This window comes from Bos indicus, chromosome 3 (genome assembly GCF_029378745.1).
Source record: "Bos indicus isolate NIAB-ARS_2022 breed Sahiwal x Tharparkar chromosome 3, NIAB-ARS_B.indTharparkar_mat_pri_1.0, whole genome shotgun sequence".
NCBI classification, from domain to species: domain Eukaryota; kingdom Metazoa; phylum Chordata; class Mammalia; order Artiodactyla; family Bovidae; genus Bos; species Bos indicus.
The window spans coordinates 71,013,147-71,032,181 of NC_091762.1; the positions used below are offsets into that span (position 1 = coordinate 71,013,147).

Genomic DNA, 19,035 nt, shown 5'->3' on the forward strand with positions numbered 1-19,035 from the left:
GTAGCCTAACAATATTAAGTCTTCAAGTTCATAAACACAGGATGTCTTTCCACTTACCTGTGTCACCTTTAATTTCTTTCAACAATACATTAAGGTTTCAATGTACAGTTTCCTCACCTCTTTGGTTAACTTTATTCTATGTGTGATAGTCTTCTTGATACTATTACAAATGGAATTGTTTTCTTAATTTCCTTTTTGGGTTCTTTGAGAATGTGTAAAAAAACAAAAGATACTTGTGTATTGGCTTTGTATTCTGTAATTTTGCTGAATTTGTCTATTAATTCTGACAGGATTTGGGGCATGTCAGAGTATATGTGTGTGTGTGTGTTTAAAATCTTCAAGATTTTTCCAAATATAAGATCATGTCCTCTATGAAGAGAGATAATTTTATTTCTACTGTTCTAATTTGCATGTCTTTTAATTCATTTCCTTGCCTAAATGGTCTGACTAGGACTTCTAGTACTATATTAAATACAAAACACAAAAGTAGGCATCCTTGTCTTATTCATGATCTTAGAGGACAATTTTTTCAATATTTTACATTGAATGTGATGTTAGGTGTGTTATTTTCTTGTTATTTTCATTTGCTAAGTTTTGTCTGACTATTTTGTGACTCAGTGGACTATAGCACATCAGGATCATTTGTCCATAGGATTTCCCAGGCAAGAATACTGGGGTAGGTAGATTTTTCCTTCTCCAGAGGATCTTCCAACCCAGGAGTCAAATAGCTTCTCCTGCATTGGCAGGTGGATTCTTTACCACTGAGCCACCAGGGAAGCCCTTGTTATTTTCCCACATGATGTAAATTATGTTGAGGTTTGTGCATACATGCATGCTCAGTCATGTCTGACTGTTTGTGACACCATGGACTGTAGCCCACCAGGCTCCACTGTCCATGAGATTTTTCAGGCAAGAGTACTGGAGTGTGTGGCTATTTCCTTCTCCAGCTGATCTTCCCAACCCAGGGATCAAACCTGCGTGTCCTGCATTGACAGGTGGATTCTTTACCACTGAGCCAACAGGGAAGACCTTGTTATTACCCTGAGTTCAGTTCAGTTGCTCAGTCCTGTGCAGCTCTTTGTGACCCCATGGACACACCAGGCTTCCCTGTCCATCACCAACTCCCAAGAGCTTGCTCAAACTCATGTCCGTTGAGTCGGTGATGTCATCCAACCATCTCATCCTCTGTCGTCCTCTTCTGCTCCTGCCTTCAATCTTTCCCAGCATCAGGGTCTTTTCCAATGAGTTAGTTCTTCACATCAGGTGGCCTAAGTATTGGAGCTTCAGCTTCAGCATCAGTCCTTCCAATGAATATTCAGGACTGATTTCCTTTAGGATTGATTGGTTTGATCTCCTTGCAGTCCAAGGAACTCTCAGGAATCTTCTCCAACACCACAGTTCAAAAGCATCAATTCTTCTGCACTCAGCTTTCTTTATAGTCCAACTCTCACATCCATACAGGACTACTGGAAAAACCATAGTTTTGACTAGACGGACCTTTGTCAGCAAAATAATGTTATTTTCCTGTACTAACTTATGTTGAGGTGTGTGCATGCATGTGTTCTCAGTGATGTCTGCCACTTTGTGACCCCATGGACTGTAGCCCACCAGGCTTCTCTGTCTGTGGGATTTTTCAGGCAAGAATACTGGAGTGGGTTTCCTCCTCCAGGGGATATTCCCAACCCAGGAGTAGAACCCAACTCTTGTGTGTCTCCTGCATTGACAGACAGATTCTTTATCACTGAGCCACTTAGCAAGCAAGGTAGTTTCCTCTGTTCCCTGTTTGTTGGGTATTTTTTATCATCAAAGTGTTGAATTTTGCCATTTTTTATCCTGCACTGATTGAGATAATTTTTTTTTAATTCATTCTGTTAATGTATATTACATTGATTTTCATATATTGTACCATTTTTTGGATTTCAAGAATAATTCCCACTTGGTCTCAGTGTGTGATATTTTTAATATGCTGTTTAATTGAATTTTGGTGAGGATTTTTATATCAATATTCATAAAGTATATTCATTTTCATTATTTATAGTTTCTTTGTCTGGCTTTGGTATCAAGCTAATGTAACCTCATAGGAGTTAGGAGACAATCCTTCCTCTTCAATTTTTTAGAAGAATTTGAGAAGTATTGTTGTTCATTCTTCTTCACTAAGGGAACCATTTGGTCTTCAGCTTTCTTTGGGAAAATGTTGGGAAGTCTTTGATTATTATTCAATCTCCTTATGAATTATAGATCAATTTAGAATTTCTGTTTCTTCATGATTCAGTGTTTGTAGGTGCATATTTCTAGGTATTTGACCATTTCTTCTAAGTTTTCCTATTTAAATATAACTGTTTATAGTACTCATAATATTTTTTATTTTGTAATGTTGATTAGTCCCCTTTGATTTCTGATTTCAGCTATTTGATCCTTATCTATGTTTTTCTCTTAATCTTTCTAGATAAAATTTTGCCAATTTTGCTTACCTTTTTGAAGAAGCAAATCCTGTTTTCTGTGTTTTTTTCTGTTGTTTTCAGAGTTCTGTTTTGTTACTTCTATGCTAGTATTTATTTCCTATTTTTCTGCTAGCTTTGAGTTTAGTTCATTCTTCTTTTTCTAATTCCATAAGCTACATAGTTTGTTTACTTGGAATCTTTCTTTTTCTGTAATGTGATCACTTTACACTTTATTCTTGCTTCTTGGCACTGATTTTGCTGCAGCCCATAAGTTTCAGTATACTGTGCATGCATTTTTAATTGCCTCAAGATATTTTATACTTTCCATTGTGATTTCTCCTCTGACTTATTGGCTCTTTAAGAGTATGCCATTTAACTTTCACAGATTTATGAATTTTCCATTTTTCCTTATGCTGTTGATTTTTTCATTCCCTTATGCTTTCAAAATACATTTGGTATGATTTCAGTATTTTAAAATTTTTTAAAACTTGTCTTATGGCCTAACATATTGTGTATCCTGATTATGTCCCATATACACTTGAGAAAAATGTATATTCTGCTGCGGTTTACCGAGTGTTTTGCATATGGCTGTTAGGTCCAATTGATCTATAGTTTTGTTTGAATCTTCTGTTTACTTTCTGATCTCTCTGTTGTTCTGTCCTGTATTGAAAGTGAGGCACTGAAGTCTCCTACCATTTATTGCAGAGATGTTTATGTCTGCTTTCAATTCTGTAAATGTTTGCATCATATATTTTGTGTATCTGAAGTTTGACACATGTGTGTTCATAATTATTATGTTTTTTTGGTTAACTCACCCTCTTTTATGTAATGCCTTTATTTTGTTATATAACATCTTTATTTCATTATATAATGTCTTTCATGTCTTTATTTTATTATAGAATATCCTTACTCAAGGTCTACTGGTTAAGTGTTAATTTTGTCCAAAATTTACCTTCACAGAAACATCTGGAATAATGTGTGACCAAACATCTGAGTACCATGGCCCAAATTGTCACATAAAATTGACTATCAAAGGTAGTTTTACTAAATATAAAATTCTCTAAATATAAAATTCTTATATAAAATTTTATATAAAATTTATAAAATATAAAATTGGACACCTTTTTTTTTTTAATTTCAGCATTTTAAATATATCATCCCACTGCCTTCTCAATTGTAAAGTTTCTGCTGATGCATCTTCTGGTTGTTTTATTGAAAATCTTTTGTATGTGATGACTCACTTTCTATTTTGACTTTCAAATTTCTCACCTCGTTTGGGACTTTTGGCAGTTTTTTATTCTGTCTTTCAATATGAGTCTCATTTTGCTTATCTTCCTTGGCATTCATAGAACTTCTTTCAAATTTGAGAGTTCAGCCAATTTTTCTTCAAATAATCTTTCTGTTCCTTTCTCTCTTCTTTTTCTGGGAATTCCATAATAAATATATTAGAACATTTTATGGGATTTTATAAGTTTCTTAGTCTCTGTTCACTTATCTTCATTCTCTTTCATTTTGTTCCTCAGGCTCAATTATTTCAAATGACATCTTTAAATTTTGCTGATTCTGCTTTCTTTTTTAAAGGTCTATTTTTGAACCCTTCTCATGAACTTTTTGGGCTTTCCTGCTGGCTTCAGATGGTAAAGAATCCACCTGCAATGCAGGAGACCTGAGTTCAGTCCCTGGGGTGGGAAGATTCCCTGGAGAAGGGACTGGCAATGTATTCCAGTATTCTTGCCTGGGGATTCCCCATGCACAGAGGAGCCTGGCAGACTATAGTCCACAGGCTTACAAAGAGTCAGACACGACTGAATGGCTAAGCACTGCACAGTAAACTTTTCAATTTGGTTGCTTTATTTTTCTGCCCCCCCATTCTGTTTCTTTGATTATTTCTATGCCTTCATTGTTATTTTATTCATGGATTGTTTTCCTTATTTCCTTTAGTTCTTTGTCTATATTTTCCTTCATATCTTTGAGCAAATTTTAAAAGCATTGTTTTAAAACTTTTGTCCAATAAAGCTAATATGAATGTTTCTTTGGGGAAAGTTTCTGGGAATTTATTTTTTGTCCTTTGAATGGGCCTTGTTTCTCTATTTCCTTTGTATGCCTTGTTGAAAATATGACGTTTGTAAAATAGTCACATGTTCCAGTCTTTGCAGACTTGCATGGAAATCTCTTACTAATTGCTACTGCTGCTGCTAAGTCACTTCAGTAGTGTCCAACTCTGTGTGACCCCATAGATGGCAGCCCACCAGGCTCCCCAGTTCCTGGGATTCTCCAGGTAAGAACACTGGAGTGGATTGCCATTTCCTTCTCCAGTGCATGAAAGTGAAAAGTGAAAGTGAAGTCACTCAGTCGTGTCCGACTCTTCACAACCCCATGGAGTGCAGCCTACCAGGCTCCTCTGCCATGGGATTTTCCAGGCAAGAGTACTGGAGTGGGGTGCCATTGCCTTCTCCCTCTTACTAGTTAGTGAACCCCTTAAATTTGAGTTTAACCCAAGGTCAATATACTTAAGGTTTTCTTGGGTCTTTTCTGAACACGCATCCCGTCTGGGTCAGTGTATCCCATCTCTCCCACCTTTTTCCCTTTGGTAACCTTATGTTTGTTTTCTACGTCTGTGAATCTATTTCCATTTCCTAAATAAGGTCATTTGTGTCATTTTTTTAGATTCCATGTATAAGTGATGTCATTTGCTGTTTGTTTCTTTTGTCTGGCTTGCTTCATTTATGATCATCTCTAGGTCCATCCATTTTGCTACAAATCACATTTTATTCTTTTTTATGACTTAGTAATATTATATTATATATAGAATTCTATATATATATGTATTTATATATATACAAAATATACATGCCGTATCTACTTTTCAATTCATCTGTTGATGAATACTTAAGTTGCTTCCATGTCATGACAATTTTAAATAGTACTTCAATTTACATCGGGTTGGATGTATCTTTTCAGATTATGTCTTTCCCCAGATATATGCCTAGCAATGGGATTGTAGGATCATATAGTAGCTCTATTTTTAGTTTATTAAGGATCTTCCATACTATTCATAGTGGTTTACCAGTTTACGTTCCCATAAACAATGTAGTGGGTTGTTTTTTCTCCACACCATCTTCAGCATTTATTATTTATAGACTTTTTTATGTTGGCTATTCTGACTGGTATGAGATGATACCTCACTGTAGTTTTGATTTGAACTTCTCTAATAATTGGCAGTGTTGAATATCTTTTTAGGTACCATATGGCCATCTGTATGTCTTCTTTGGAGAAATGTCTATTTAGATCTTCTACCCATTTCTTTTTTTACACTCTAATCCTAGGTTTATTCAACACAATTATTTTATTCTACACAGCAAAATGGAAACACAGCATTATCTAAAATGCTGCAAAGTTAAAAAACTCAAAACAGAAAATTAATAATACTGACTGTACAAGAAAAGCCAGAAAAGAATGTACATGTTGCCAAGGCAACCTGCACAACCACCATGAATACCAAAACAACAGGGGGTTTTGTGATGACCTATCAGAGCTGGTTTCCAACTTACTCACCATTTTGGAAAGAAAGAGAGATGTGGGTGTGTTTGTGTGCACACATGTGTATACACATGAGTACATGTGAAAAGAATCATTTTGGGCAGATAACAGGCAGTATTTGACCCTAAAGATCAGAGGACTCAAGCAGGGAAACAGGGCCAGGCTAACAGGAATGGCCATTGTGTAAAAGCATTCCCTTTCCTGTAGGACTCTGCAGGCCAGCAGGTTAGGCCTGACCAGACCACCAGAGGGGCCCCAGATCATCTGTGGAATATCAAAACAAGCTCCCACCTGGAGCTGTAACACCACCTGAAGCCCTCTGTTCAGCCCTGCTGACTTTGCTGCTAAACTGACTCAGGAACTAGAAGTGTGGAATCTTTCTAGCCAAAAAACCAGAGGTCATCCTTATAAGCACAACCCCAAACCAACAACACGCCTGCAACCCGAATCATGCTGACAGAGGAAATATCTCAGTTGGTTGCTTCACCTTCAAAGCCTGCCCCCAAGTGAGGGATTTCTTTCCTGGCAATACTCGTTCGGCTATAAAAGTGACAAGAGTGTGTTAGATGGGATACAAGTCAAAGGGGCAGGACTTCAGTGGCCCTGCTTATAGGGAAGAGTCAGAGGTGGAGTAGCTCCTTTGGCGGGCCACAGGGGGAGCAGGCTCGCCTTTGCAAAGAGGCCCTGTGCCAAGGGGAAAGTGACCTTCTCCTCATCCATGGGGGTGACCTGTGCCATGTGAGAGGTGGTTCTCCTGAGAGGACTGATTGGAATTGCCAGTGGAGCTGGCCGAGGCCAGAGGGCCAGCACAGCGTTGGCAGTGCTCTTCTGACCATCAATTTGTCCTCCATCCATGTGCTTCAGTGCCTTTTCCACCTCATCTGGATTCTCAAACTCCATACATGTGTTGTCTTTAGACAGATGGGGCTGCATCCTTTCCACAGACATGTCAATCATTAATTTTCCCAGAGTTGGAGTGTAGCTTCATGATGTGATCCTTGGTCACATTCATGGTGAGCCTCCTGATGTGCACTTTGGTGGGTTTGGGGGAAGGTCTCTGCCTTTTCTTTTTGTTTTCATCTTTTTTGGGAGGTTTGAATTTGGAGGGGGAGCCCTACCTATTGTCATATTTGCCCTGAGAAGGACTCTGAGAGCCAGAGGTGCTGCTGGAGCTGGAGCTGCAGGATATGCTGCAACTTCTGAGAGGCTGGATGCTGAGGATGAGCTGGAGCTGCTGCTGGAGCCCGTTCTGGGGCCCGAACTAGAGATGGAGCCAACTGAGACCTGGTGCTGCTGCTACCACTGGAAGCATTGCACCACTTTTGAGTTTCACACCAGTCATGATCCTTCTCTCCTGACTCCTTGGTGGTCACTTTATCTCTAGAGCGATCCTTGGAGTTTTATCAGAGTGATCTTTGCATTTGGTAGGAGAAGGAGCGGGAGCTCTAGTGCTGGACATTTTATTATTTTCTTTGACTCCTAGCAAATTCTCTTTCACCTCTGATAAATACATTCTCCCCTTCTGAAGCAATGGGGACCTCACTTATCTGAGCTCTCACTTCTAACTTGAGTCTGAGAAATGATCCCTGATCAAGTGAAATTTACACCAAAGTGCAGAACCTTCCCACCTCCATAACCTGCTCCCGCTGTACTCAGCCTCTGAAGCCAGTCATTTCTCTGTTCTGCCCATTTTTTGATTGGATTGTTTTACTTGTTTGTTTGTTTGAGTTGTATGAGCTGTTTGTATGTTTTAATTTGAGATTAATCTCTTGTCAGTTACATCATTTGCTAATATTTTCTCTGATCCTATAGGTCTTTTTGTTTTATGGTTTCCTTTGCTGTGCAAAAGCTTTTAAGTTTAATTAGGTCCCTTTTGTTTGTTTTTGTTTTATGTCCCCAAGTGAAATGTCTGGGTTTCCCAAAGAGTTTCTACCCAGCTTTATTTCGGGATCTCACATTTTCGATTTGTATTTCTCAGTCCACACTGCTTTCCCCTGGGGTCTGTGGATCAGCAGTTCCCTGCAGTTTTTACAGTGTTCACCACTATTTCTTTGGTTCCTAGCCTGGATTCTTTTTTTTGTTTTGTTTTGTTTTTGTATTTTCTTTTTTTTATTATTATTTTTTTTTATTTTATTTTTAAACTTTACATAATTGTATTAGTTTTGCCAAATATCAAAATGAATCCATCACAGGTATACATGTGTTCCCCATCCTGAACCCTCCTCCCTCCTCCCTCCTCCCTCCCCATACCATCCCTCTGGGTCATCCCAGTGCACTAGCCCCAAGCATCCAGTACCGTGCATTGAACCTGGACTGGCATCTCGTTTCATACATGATATTTTACATGTTTCAATGCCATTCTCCCAAATCTTACCACCCTCTCCCTCTCCCACCGAGTCCATAAGACTGTTCTATACATCAGTGTCTCTTTTGCTGTCTCATACACAGGGTTATTGTTACCATCTTTCTAAATTCCATATATGTGCATTAGTATACTGTATTGGTGTTTTTCCTTCTGGCTTACTTCACTCTGTATAATAGGTTCCAGTTTCATCCACCTCATTAGAACTGATTCAAATGAATTCTTTTTAATGGCTGAGTAATACTCCATTGTGTATATGTACCACTGCTTTCTTATCCATTCATCTGCTGATGGACATCTAGGTTGCTTCCATGTCCTGGCTATTATAAACAGTGCTGCGATGAACATTGGGGCACACGTGTCTCTTTCCCTTCTGGTTTCCTCAGTGTGTATGCCCAGCAGTGGGATTGCTGGATCATAAGGCAGTTCTATTTCCAGTTTTTTAAAGGAATCTCCACACTGTTCTCCATAGTGGCTGTACTAGTTTGCATTCCCACCAACAGTGTAAGAGAGTTCTCTTTTCTCCACACCCTCTCCAGCATTTATTGCTTGTAGACTTTTGGATCGCAGCCATTCTGACTGGCGGGAAATGGTACCTCATAGTGGTCTTGATTTGCATTTCTCTGATAATGAGTGATGTTGAGCATCTTTTCATGTGTTTGTGAGCCATCTGTATGTCTTCTTTGGAGAAATGTCTATTTAGTTCTTTGGCCCATTTTTTGATTGGGTCATTTATTTTTCTGGAGTTGAGCTGTAGGAGTTGCTTGTATATTTTTGAGATTAGTTGTTTGTCAGTTGCTTCATTTGCTATTATTTTCTCCCATTCTGAAGGCTGTCTTTTCACCTTGCTGATAATTTCCTTTGTTGTGCAGAAGCTTTTAAGGTTAATTAGGTCCCATTTGTTTATTTTTGCTTTTATTTCCAATATTCTGGGAGGTTGGTCATAGAGGATCCTGCTATGATATATGTCAGAGAGTGTTTTGCCTATGTTCTCCTCTAGGAGTTTTATAGTTTCTGGTCTTATGTTTAGATCTTTAATCCATTTTGAGTTTATTTTTGTGTATGGTGTTAGAAAGTGTTCTAGTTTCATTCTTTTACAAGTGGTTGACCAAATTTCCCAGCACCACTTGTTAAAGAGATTGTCTTTAATCCATTGTATATTCTTGCCTCCTTTGTCAAAGATAAGGTGTCCATATGTGCGTGGATTTATCTCTGGGCTTTCTATTTTGTTTCATTGATCTATATTTCTGTCTTTGTGCCAGTACCATACAGTCTTGATAACTGTGGCTTTGTAGTACAGCCTGAAGTCAGGTAGGTTGATTCCTCCAGTTCCATTCTTCTTTCTCAAGATCGCTTTGGCTATTCGAGGTTTTTTGTATTTCCATACAAATTGTGAAATTATTTGTTCTAGCTCTGTGAAGAATACTGTTGGTAGCTTGATAGGGATTGCATTGAATCTACAAATTGCATTGGGTAGTATACTCATTTTCACTATATTGATTCTTCCAATCCATGAGCATGGTATATTTCTCCATCTATTAGTGTCCTCTTTGATTTCTTTCACCAGTGTTTTATAGTTTTCTATATATAGGTCTTTAGTTTCTTTAGGTAGATATATTCCTAAGTATTTTATTCTTTCCTTTGCAATGGTAAATGGAATTATTTCCTTAACTTCTCTTTCTGTTTTCTCATTATTAGTGTATAGGAATGCAAGGGATTTCTGTGTGTTGATTTTATATCCTGCAACTTTACTATAGTCATTGATTAGTTCTAGTAATTTTCTGGTGGAGTCTTTAGGGTTTTCTATGTAGAGGATCATGTCATCTGCAAATAGTGAGAGTTTTACTTCTTCTTTTCCAATTTGGATTCCTTTTATTTCTTTTTCTGCTCTGATTGCTGTGGCAAAAACTTCCAAAACTATGTTGAATAGTAATGGTGAAAGTGGGCACCCTTGTCTTGTCCTGGCTTTAGAGGAAATGCTTTTAATTTTTCACCATTGAGGATAATGTTTGCTGTGGGTTTGTCATATATAGCTTTTATTATGTTGAGGTATGTTCCTTCTATTCCTGCTTTCTGGAGAGTTTTTATCATAAATGGGTGTTGAATTTTGTCAAGGCTTTCTCTGCATCTATTAAGATAATCATATGGTTTTTATCTTTCAATTTGTTAATGTGGTGTATTACATTGATTGATTTGCGGATATTGAAGAATCCTTGCTTCCCTGGGATAAAGCCCACTTGGTCATGGTGTATGATCTTTTTAATGTGTTGTTGGATTCTGTAGCCTGGATTCTTTATTTCTATTTCTCTTCTGATCTTTGGGTCAGGTGAGAGACAAACTAGTCCTTCAGGCAGCCCCAAAACAAGCTAGAACATTCCAAACAAATTCTACTCTGTTCCTTCCATCGTAAGTAAGAGAACTGACAATGGCCTGATTTCTCCTGATTCTGCTTCACCGTACTGGGGAAGGAATCAGTTGCTCTTCCTTGCTATTCTTTGGAACTCTGCATTCAGATGCTTATATCTTTCCTTTTCTCCTTTGTTTTTTGCTTCGCTTCTTTTCACAGCTATTTGTAAGCCTCCCCAGACAGCCATTTTGCTTTTTTGCATTTCTTTTTCATGGGGATGGTCTTGATCCCTGTCTCCTGTACAATGTCATGAACCTCATTCCATAGTTCATCAAGCACTCTATCTATCAGATGTAGGCCCTGAAATCTATTCCTCACTTCCACTGTATAAGGGATTTGATTTAGGTCATACCTGAATGGTCTAGTGGTTTTCCCTACTTTCTTCAATTTAAGTCTGAATTTGGCAATAAGGAGTTCATGATCTGAGCCACAGTCAGCCCCCGGTCTTATTTTTGCTGACTGTATAGAGCTTCTCCATCTTTGGCTGCAAAGAATATAATCAGTCTGATTTCGGTGTTAACCAGCTAGTGATGTCCATGTGTAGAGTCTTCGCTTGTGTTGTTGGAAGAGGGTGTTTGCTATGACCAGTGTGTTCTCTTGGCAAAACTCTATTAGTCTTTGCCCTGCTTCATTCTGTATTCCAAAGCCAAATTTGCCTGTTACTCCAGGTGTTTCTTGACTTCCTTCTTTTGCATTCCAGTCCCCTATAATAAAAAGGACATCTTTTTTGGCTGTTAGTTCTAAAAGGTCTTGTAGGTCTTCATAGAACTGTTCAACTTCAGCTTCTTCAGCGTTACTGGTTGGAGCATAGACTTGGATTACTGTGATATTGAATGGTTTGCCTTGGAAACGAACAGAGATCATTCTGTCGTTTTTGAGATTTCATCCAAGTACTGCATTTCGGACTTGTTCTGTTGACCATGATGGCTACTTCATTTCCTCTAAGGGATTCCTGCCCACAATAGTAGATATAATGGTCATCTGAGTTAAATTCACTTATTCCAGTCCATTTTAGATCGCTGATTCCTAGAATGTCGACGTTCACTCTTGCCATCTCCTGTATGACCACTTCCAATTTGCCTTGATTCATGGACCTAACATTCCGGGTTCCTATGCAATATTGCTCTTTACAGCATCGGATATTACTTCTATCACCTGTCACATCCACAACTGGGTATTGTTTTTGCTTTGGCTCCATCCCTTCATTCATTCTAGAGTTATTTCTCCACTGATCTCCAGTAGCATATTGGGCACCTACCGACCTGGGGAGTTCCTGTTTCAGTATCCTATCATTTTGCCTTTTCATACTGTTCATGGGGTTTTCAAGGCAAGAATACTGAAGTGGTTTGCCATTCCCTTCTCTAGTGGACCATTTTCTGTCACACCTCTCCACCATGACCCCCCTGTCTTGGGTAGCCCCACACGGCATGGCTTAGTTTCATTGAGTTAGACAGGGCTATGGTCCGTGTGATTAGACTGAATAGAGAACTGCAAATAAAGATGTTATGAATGTCTTACTTTTCTGTCAATTTATTAATAAATATTTTAATTAAATATTAATAAGTTATCATTCTAATAAAATATAGTTTCTGCCATATGTTTCTACATCTAAATGATCCCTTGATATATCTGACTCTTTTGAATGTGGCTTTTTCTGGATTGAGTGCTTATTTAGTTGCTGTAAATCATTGACTCATTTCCAGAGCTTGTATAAAGCTGTTTTAGCCATTCTGTAGTTATTTATTTGATATTCCTGTGAAAGATTGAGGATATGGGTGGTACTCTCATAGATTCCTAGTCTACCATCTTTCTGACCCATTATTCTTGTATTTATTTCATCCATTTTATCTATTTTGTTTTCTCTTTCTAGAATCCCTATTATTCAGACAGACCTCTTGGACTGATCCTTTTACTTTCCTACTTTTTATAACCTATTTCCTCCTTTCTTAATTTTCCCTTTTTTATGGAATATTTACTAAGTTTTTCCTTCTAACTCTATTTTTTAAATTATGTAGTCAAAATTCTAAAATGCACACTAAAATATACAACAACAATTCTTAGATAATAGATGCAATTTAGTTAATAGATAAAATTTATTCTCCTTTTCTGAGAATACTAATATCACATAGATTTGATGGTTTTTATTGGAGTATAGTTGTCTTACACTTCTGTGTCAATTTCTGCTGTACAGCAAAGTAAATCAGCCATACTTATACATATAGCCCCTCTTTTTTGGATTTTCTTCCCATTTAGGTCACCATAGAGCACTGAGATCTCTGCAAAACTTGGTATGAGGACCTTCATTTCCCAATTTTTCAGTCAGGTAGTCCTGAATCCTTAGCTGTACTTATGTCCCTGAATATAAAATCTATCTAGTTTAACTTTTCTGCAAAATAAATCTTTAATCTCCCATCTCCTACAAAGAGATGAAAGAGTCACTTGGTTACATGTGGTTGCCAAAAGTTCTGTTGACATAATTATGCCTTTAAAACAATTATTTAAGTCATGTTTCCAATTCTCTGCCTTTTTAGTGTTCTATACTGTGAATCAGCTTTCTCGTTTCCTTGCAGTAAATTTCAACTTTATAATATTTGTTGTCCCTTACCTTTTATTCATCTGCTTTCCTGCTTCCATTTTTTTTTATATGTCACTGCTATTTTCTTTCTTTCTTTCTCATTGTCTTTACATGTCTTTTCATTTTTTATTATGGTACTCAGTTGCAGGGAGGAAGCAAAAAATTAATATGTTGAAACATTTTAACTTATTCTTTTTAATCTGAGATAAACATTGATATTTTAAATTGAGCTGACTAGTATTCACAATATATATTAGATATGTGAAAAGAAGGTAAGATAAGGTGAAAAGGAGGGAATATGCAGTTTTGGAACATATATTCTGTTACAGACAAGGGAGTTTTAACCCTTGGAAAATGTCAATTATAAATCATGCTGAATTCTGATTGACTTCCCTCTCAAGTGAATACTTTTGTAGCCATCATCAGTGGATCATGAAGATTAAAATGTGTTAACCATCCCAGATAATGTCACAGTATAACATTTAATTTAATTTATTGTTTCTCTTTTATAGACGAGGAAAGTGAGTTTAAAGAACTAAGATAGTTTACTCAAGGTCATATAATCCATAAGTGCCAGAGCTTTGCTATTCCCAGGCTGTTTCCTGATTCAAAGTCTAGTGCCTTTTCTATTTCGCCATGATGCCTCCTGAGGACCATAAATGTGTCACTATGAAATAATTAAAATCATATGCATCGGAATATGGTTGTATTAGATTAAGCTATCTGAATCCATGAAACCTAATAACATCTGTCACTCCCTCTGTCATTCCAAATACTGTGGGACCACCCATTTTATATAAAATTCTATTAATTATTTCCTATTTATTCTAATATTCCTGATGTTTAAAAAAAGCCATGAGAGTTAAAGAGTATCTTACTTATCTAAAATCATTATACTTATCTAAAAACATTGGAATTAGAGTAAAAAATAACATTTCTTCCTATATTTTTAAATTTAAATCACAAACAATTACCTTATACTTGCTTTAACAAATTGGTTAATTTTAAGCAGCTAGAAATTATACTGATGTTACTTCAACAGTTTAGTATTATTTTTTCGCATAAGATTTTATCAGTTCAGTATTAAAGATCACTATTTTTTTTAACTAAGTAGTATTTTCTGTTGCTTTGCAATTATTGCATTTTTATATGTATGATTATCTTAAACTATTCTACCAATTTCTATACAATAATATATTCAAATATATAGTCAAAGTGATATAGGATGAGAAATACTTTCTACTGAGCAGTGTTTCTCCTTTCTTCTCTATAAAGATTTCCTTTCAGAATGATTGGTATAATTTCTTTCTCTGACAATATTCAAGTGTAAGTTCAACAAACCTTAGTTTGAAAGATTAGGAAGTTTGACAGTCTCTTTCTACTATTTAGTTAATATCAGGTAATACCATTGTGTTTGTGATGCAAACCTTTCTGCACTAGTTAATTCATTTCCTCTAAAATGAAAGATGAGCAATTCTGGGAGTACTGAGTGAGAGGAGTGCTTTTGCAATCCCACAGGAAGTAGCATCTTTTAACTTTAATGATTTTCATAAGAATAACCTTTTTCAATCCCAGCTTATACCTACTCTTTGGTATTTGTTAAAAAAAAAAAAAAGTAGTTATGACAAATTCTTAAGTCCATTGGATCAAACTTTGCATAGTTATCCAAATATTCTATTTTTATTATCCAATTACTTCTGCCTGCTGATTTTTCTTTTGTCTACTTAACCAAGAATTGAAAGAGATATATTGAAACCTTCCACTATAATTGTGAATTTGTTTGCTTCTCCTTAATTCTGTCAAATTTTGTTTTCCTCATTTTAAGGTTATTTTATTACCTGATTATAATTGATATGTATTTTTGGTAAGTTGAAACTTTTATTATTATATATTTACCTTCTCTGTTCCTAATAATGTTTTTTTATTCATGTTTTCTGTTGTCTGATGTTAGTATATATGCTCAACTATATTTTAGTTTAAATTTTCCATGGATACTTTTTCATCCATATATATATGGTCCAGTTCTGTAGTCCATTTATTTTTACTATATTTATTGATATAACTGGGCCTATTTCTAGCTTCTACTTTTTGCCAGTTCTAATCTTGTTTACTTTCTGTTTTTTTCATAACAAATATCTATATTTTTCCTTTCCTTTGACTTATTATTTTGAAACAATTTCAAATTACAGAAAAGGCACATATATTACAAATTATTCCTAAATACCCTTCACCTATTCCCCAGATGTTATCATCTTAAATAATCATAGCACAGTTATCAAAACAGGAATTTAATTAACATTCATACCATACTGGTAGCTCAGATGGTAAAAAATCTGCCTGCAGTGTGAGAAACCCAGGTTCAGTCCCTCCAGTCAAGAAGATCCCCTGGAGAAGGAAATGGTAACCCATTCCAGTATTCTTGCCTGGACTATTCCATGGACAGAGGAACCTGGTGGATTACTGTCCATAGGGTTGCAAAGAGTCACGCAGGACTGAGTGACTAACACTTTCACTTTCATCAGTTCAGTTCAGTTCAGTTCTGTCGCTCAGTCATGTCTGACTCTTTGCAACCATGAATCACAGCACGCCAGGCCTCCCTGTCCATCACCATCTCCTGGGGTTCACTCAAACTCATGTCCATCAAGTTGGTGATGCCATCCAGTCAGCTCATCCTCTGTTGTCCCCTTTTCCTCCTGCCCCCAATCCCTCCCAGCATCAGAGTCTTTTCCAATGAGTCAACTCTTCACATGAGGTGGCCAAAGTACTGGAGTTTCAGCTTTAGCATCATTCCTTCCAAAGAAGTCCCAGGGCTGATCTCCTTTAGAATGGGCTGGTTGGATCTCCTTGCAGTCTAAGGGACTCTCAAGAGTCTTCTCCAACACCACAGTTCAAAAGCATCAATTCTTCGGAGCTCAGTTTGCTTCACAGTTCAACTCTCGCATCCATACATGACCACTGGAAAAACCATGGCCTTGACTAGATGGACCTTTGTTGGCAAAGTAATGTCTCTGCTTTTCAATATGCTATCTAGGTTGGTCATAACTTTCCTTCCAAGGAGTAAGCATCTTTTAATTTCATGGCTGCAGTCACCATCTGCAGTGATTTGGGAGCCCAAAAAAATAAAGTCTGACACTGTTTCCACTGTTTCCCCATCTGTTTCCCATGAAGTGATGGGTATTAATTTATCTGTGAGCCATATTCATGTTTTACCAGTTGTGCAATGTTTTTGATTTGTCCAGGATCCAGTCCTAATATTGCCTAGGTTTTTAGTTGTGTCATTTTGTGTTTGATTTTAATTTTAAAATCTTTTTTTAATAAACTACAAATCTTGTTATTTGTTTGACCTTACTTTCCATATCTTTTGTAGCATCTCCTTGATTTATTTCTTAACTTGGCTGCACCTCACTTTTCTTCAAAAGTATTTATTACATGAGGCTATAGTAGAAAACCTTTCACCTTTTATCCTATACACTAATTTTTTACCTCACATTTGAATAATAAGTTGACTAAATTTTTAAGTCTGTGTTTAAGATTATTTTCTTTCTATACAAGCATACCTAAGTTTTTTTTTTCTGTTTTGTGAATATGCATTTTTACCAACTGAAGATTTATGGCAAAAAAGATTCCTAGCTATTGAGTCCATGGGGTCTCAAAGAGTCAGACACGACTCAGTGACTAAACCACCACCACCACCACCAAAAATGCTACTCCAGTGAACACATGAATAATAAGAAAGTGAAACATCCTTAGTACTGATACTTAGAAAGTTTTAGTGGTCTGGATAGAAAATCAAGTCAATAACAACATTCCCTTAAGCCAAAGCTTAATCCAGAGCAAGATTCTAACTCTCTTCAATCCTGTGCATGACAAGAGAGGTGAGGAAGCTGCAGAAGAAAAGTTTGAAGCTAGCACAATTTGGTTTATGAGGTTGAAGGAAAGAAGCCATCTCTGTAAAATTTAAGTGCAAGATGAAGCTGATGTAGAAGCTGCAACAGGTTATCCAGCAGATCTTGCCAAGGTAATTAATGAAAGTGGCTACACTAAACAACAGATTTCTAATGTAGACAAAACAGCCTTATATTGGAAAAGGATGCCATTGAAGACTCATAGTTAGGAAAAGTCAATGTTTGGATTCAAAGGACAGGATGACTCTTTTATTATTGGCTAACACAGTTAGGGACTTTAAGTTGAAGCCAATGCTCATTTACCATCCTAGAAATCCTAGGATTCTTAGAGTTACAACCTTAAATCATCTCTATGTTCTATTACTAGAACAATAAAGCTTAGATGACAGCTCATCTGTTTATAACATGGTTTCCTGAATATTAAGTCTACTGTTTAGACCTACTGCTTAAAAATGAAGAAAGATTTCTTTCAAAATTTTACAACTCATTGACAGTGCAACTGGTCATCCAATAGTTCTGATTGAGATGTACAAAGAGATTAATGTCACTCTGATGCCACAATATTCTGTGGTCCATTTATCAAGAAGTAATTTTGACTTTCAAGTCTTATTTTCAGAAATACATTTTGTAAGGCTGTAGCTACACTGGTTAGCAATTCCTCTGATTGATCTTTTCAAAGTAAATTGAAAACCTGGAAAGGATTCACCATTCTAGATGCTCTTAAGGATGCTTGTGATTTATGGGAGGAGGTCAAAATACCAACATTAACAGGAATTTGAAAGATGTTGATTCCAATCCTCCTTGATGACTTTGAAGGGTTCAAGACTTCAGGGAAGAAAGTAACTGCAGATTTTGTGGAAATAGCAAAAGAATTAGAAGTGGAGACTAAAGAGCTCACTGAACCGCTTCAATCTTACCATAAAACTTGAACAAATGAGGAATTGCTTCTTAGAGATGAGCAAAGTGCTTTATTGAGGTGGAATCTACACCTGGTGAAGATGCTGTGAAGATGGTGGAAATGACCAAAAAGGATTTAGAATATTACATAAACTTAGGGGCTAATGCAGCAGCAGGGTTTTAGAGGATTGACTTCAATTTGAAGAGTTCTGCCATGCGTGGTTCAGACATAAAGCATCTGCCTGCAATGCAGGAGACCTGTGTTCGATCCCTGGGTTGGGAAAATCCCCTGGAGGAGGACATGGCAACACCACTTCAGTATTTTTGTATGGAGAATCCCCATGGACAGAGGAACCTGGCAGGCTACAGTTCATGGGGTTGCAAAGAGTCAGACATGACTAACTGACTGAGCACACAGATTGTGGGAAAATATGTTATAGAGAAATTGTTTGTGAAAGGAAGAGTAGATTGAAGAGGTAAATTTCATTACCATCTCATTTTAATTGCCACAGCCACACTGACCTTTAGCAACCACCGCCCTCCAGCCAACAGCCATCAACGTCAGGGCAAGATCCCCTGTGACTTGCTGAAATCTCAGATAATGGTCAGCAGTTTTTAGTTATAAAGTACTTTTAACTAAGATATATACATTTTTCAACATGATACTTTTGCACACTTAATAGACTATACTACAGTGTAAATATAATTTTATATGCACTGGGAAACCAAAACTTTGTGTGTCTCACTTTATTGTGGTGCTTGCTTTATTATCGTGGTGGTCTGGAACTGAACCTGTAGTATCTCTGAGTTATGCCTGTACTTCCAAACTGTCACTCCATTGTCTTCTTGCATTCAGTGTTGCTGCTAAGCAATGTGATGTCATTTTATTCTTGTTCCTTTAGAAGCTT

General features: G+C 36.9%; 1 protein-coding gene and 1 pseudogene across 8 annotated transcripts in view; one reads left to right on the forward strand and one right to left on the reverse strand.

The window, feature by feature from the left end:
• Positions 1-19,035, forward strand: part of LRRIQ3 (leucine rich repeats and IQ motif containing 3) — a 209,850-nt gene that overhangs the window by 130,269 nt on the left and 60,546 nt on the right. The window lies entirely within an intron of this gene.
• LOC109556645 (RNA-binding protein with serine-rich domain 1-like) lies at positions 6,602-7,494 on the reverse strand (annotated as a pseudogene).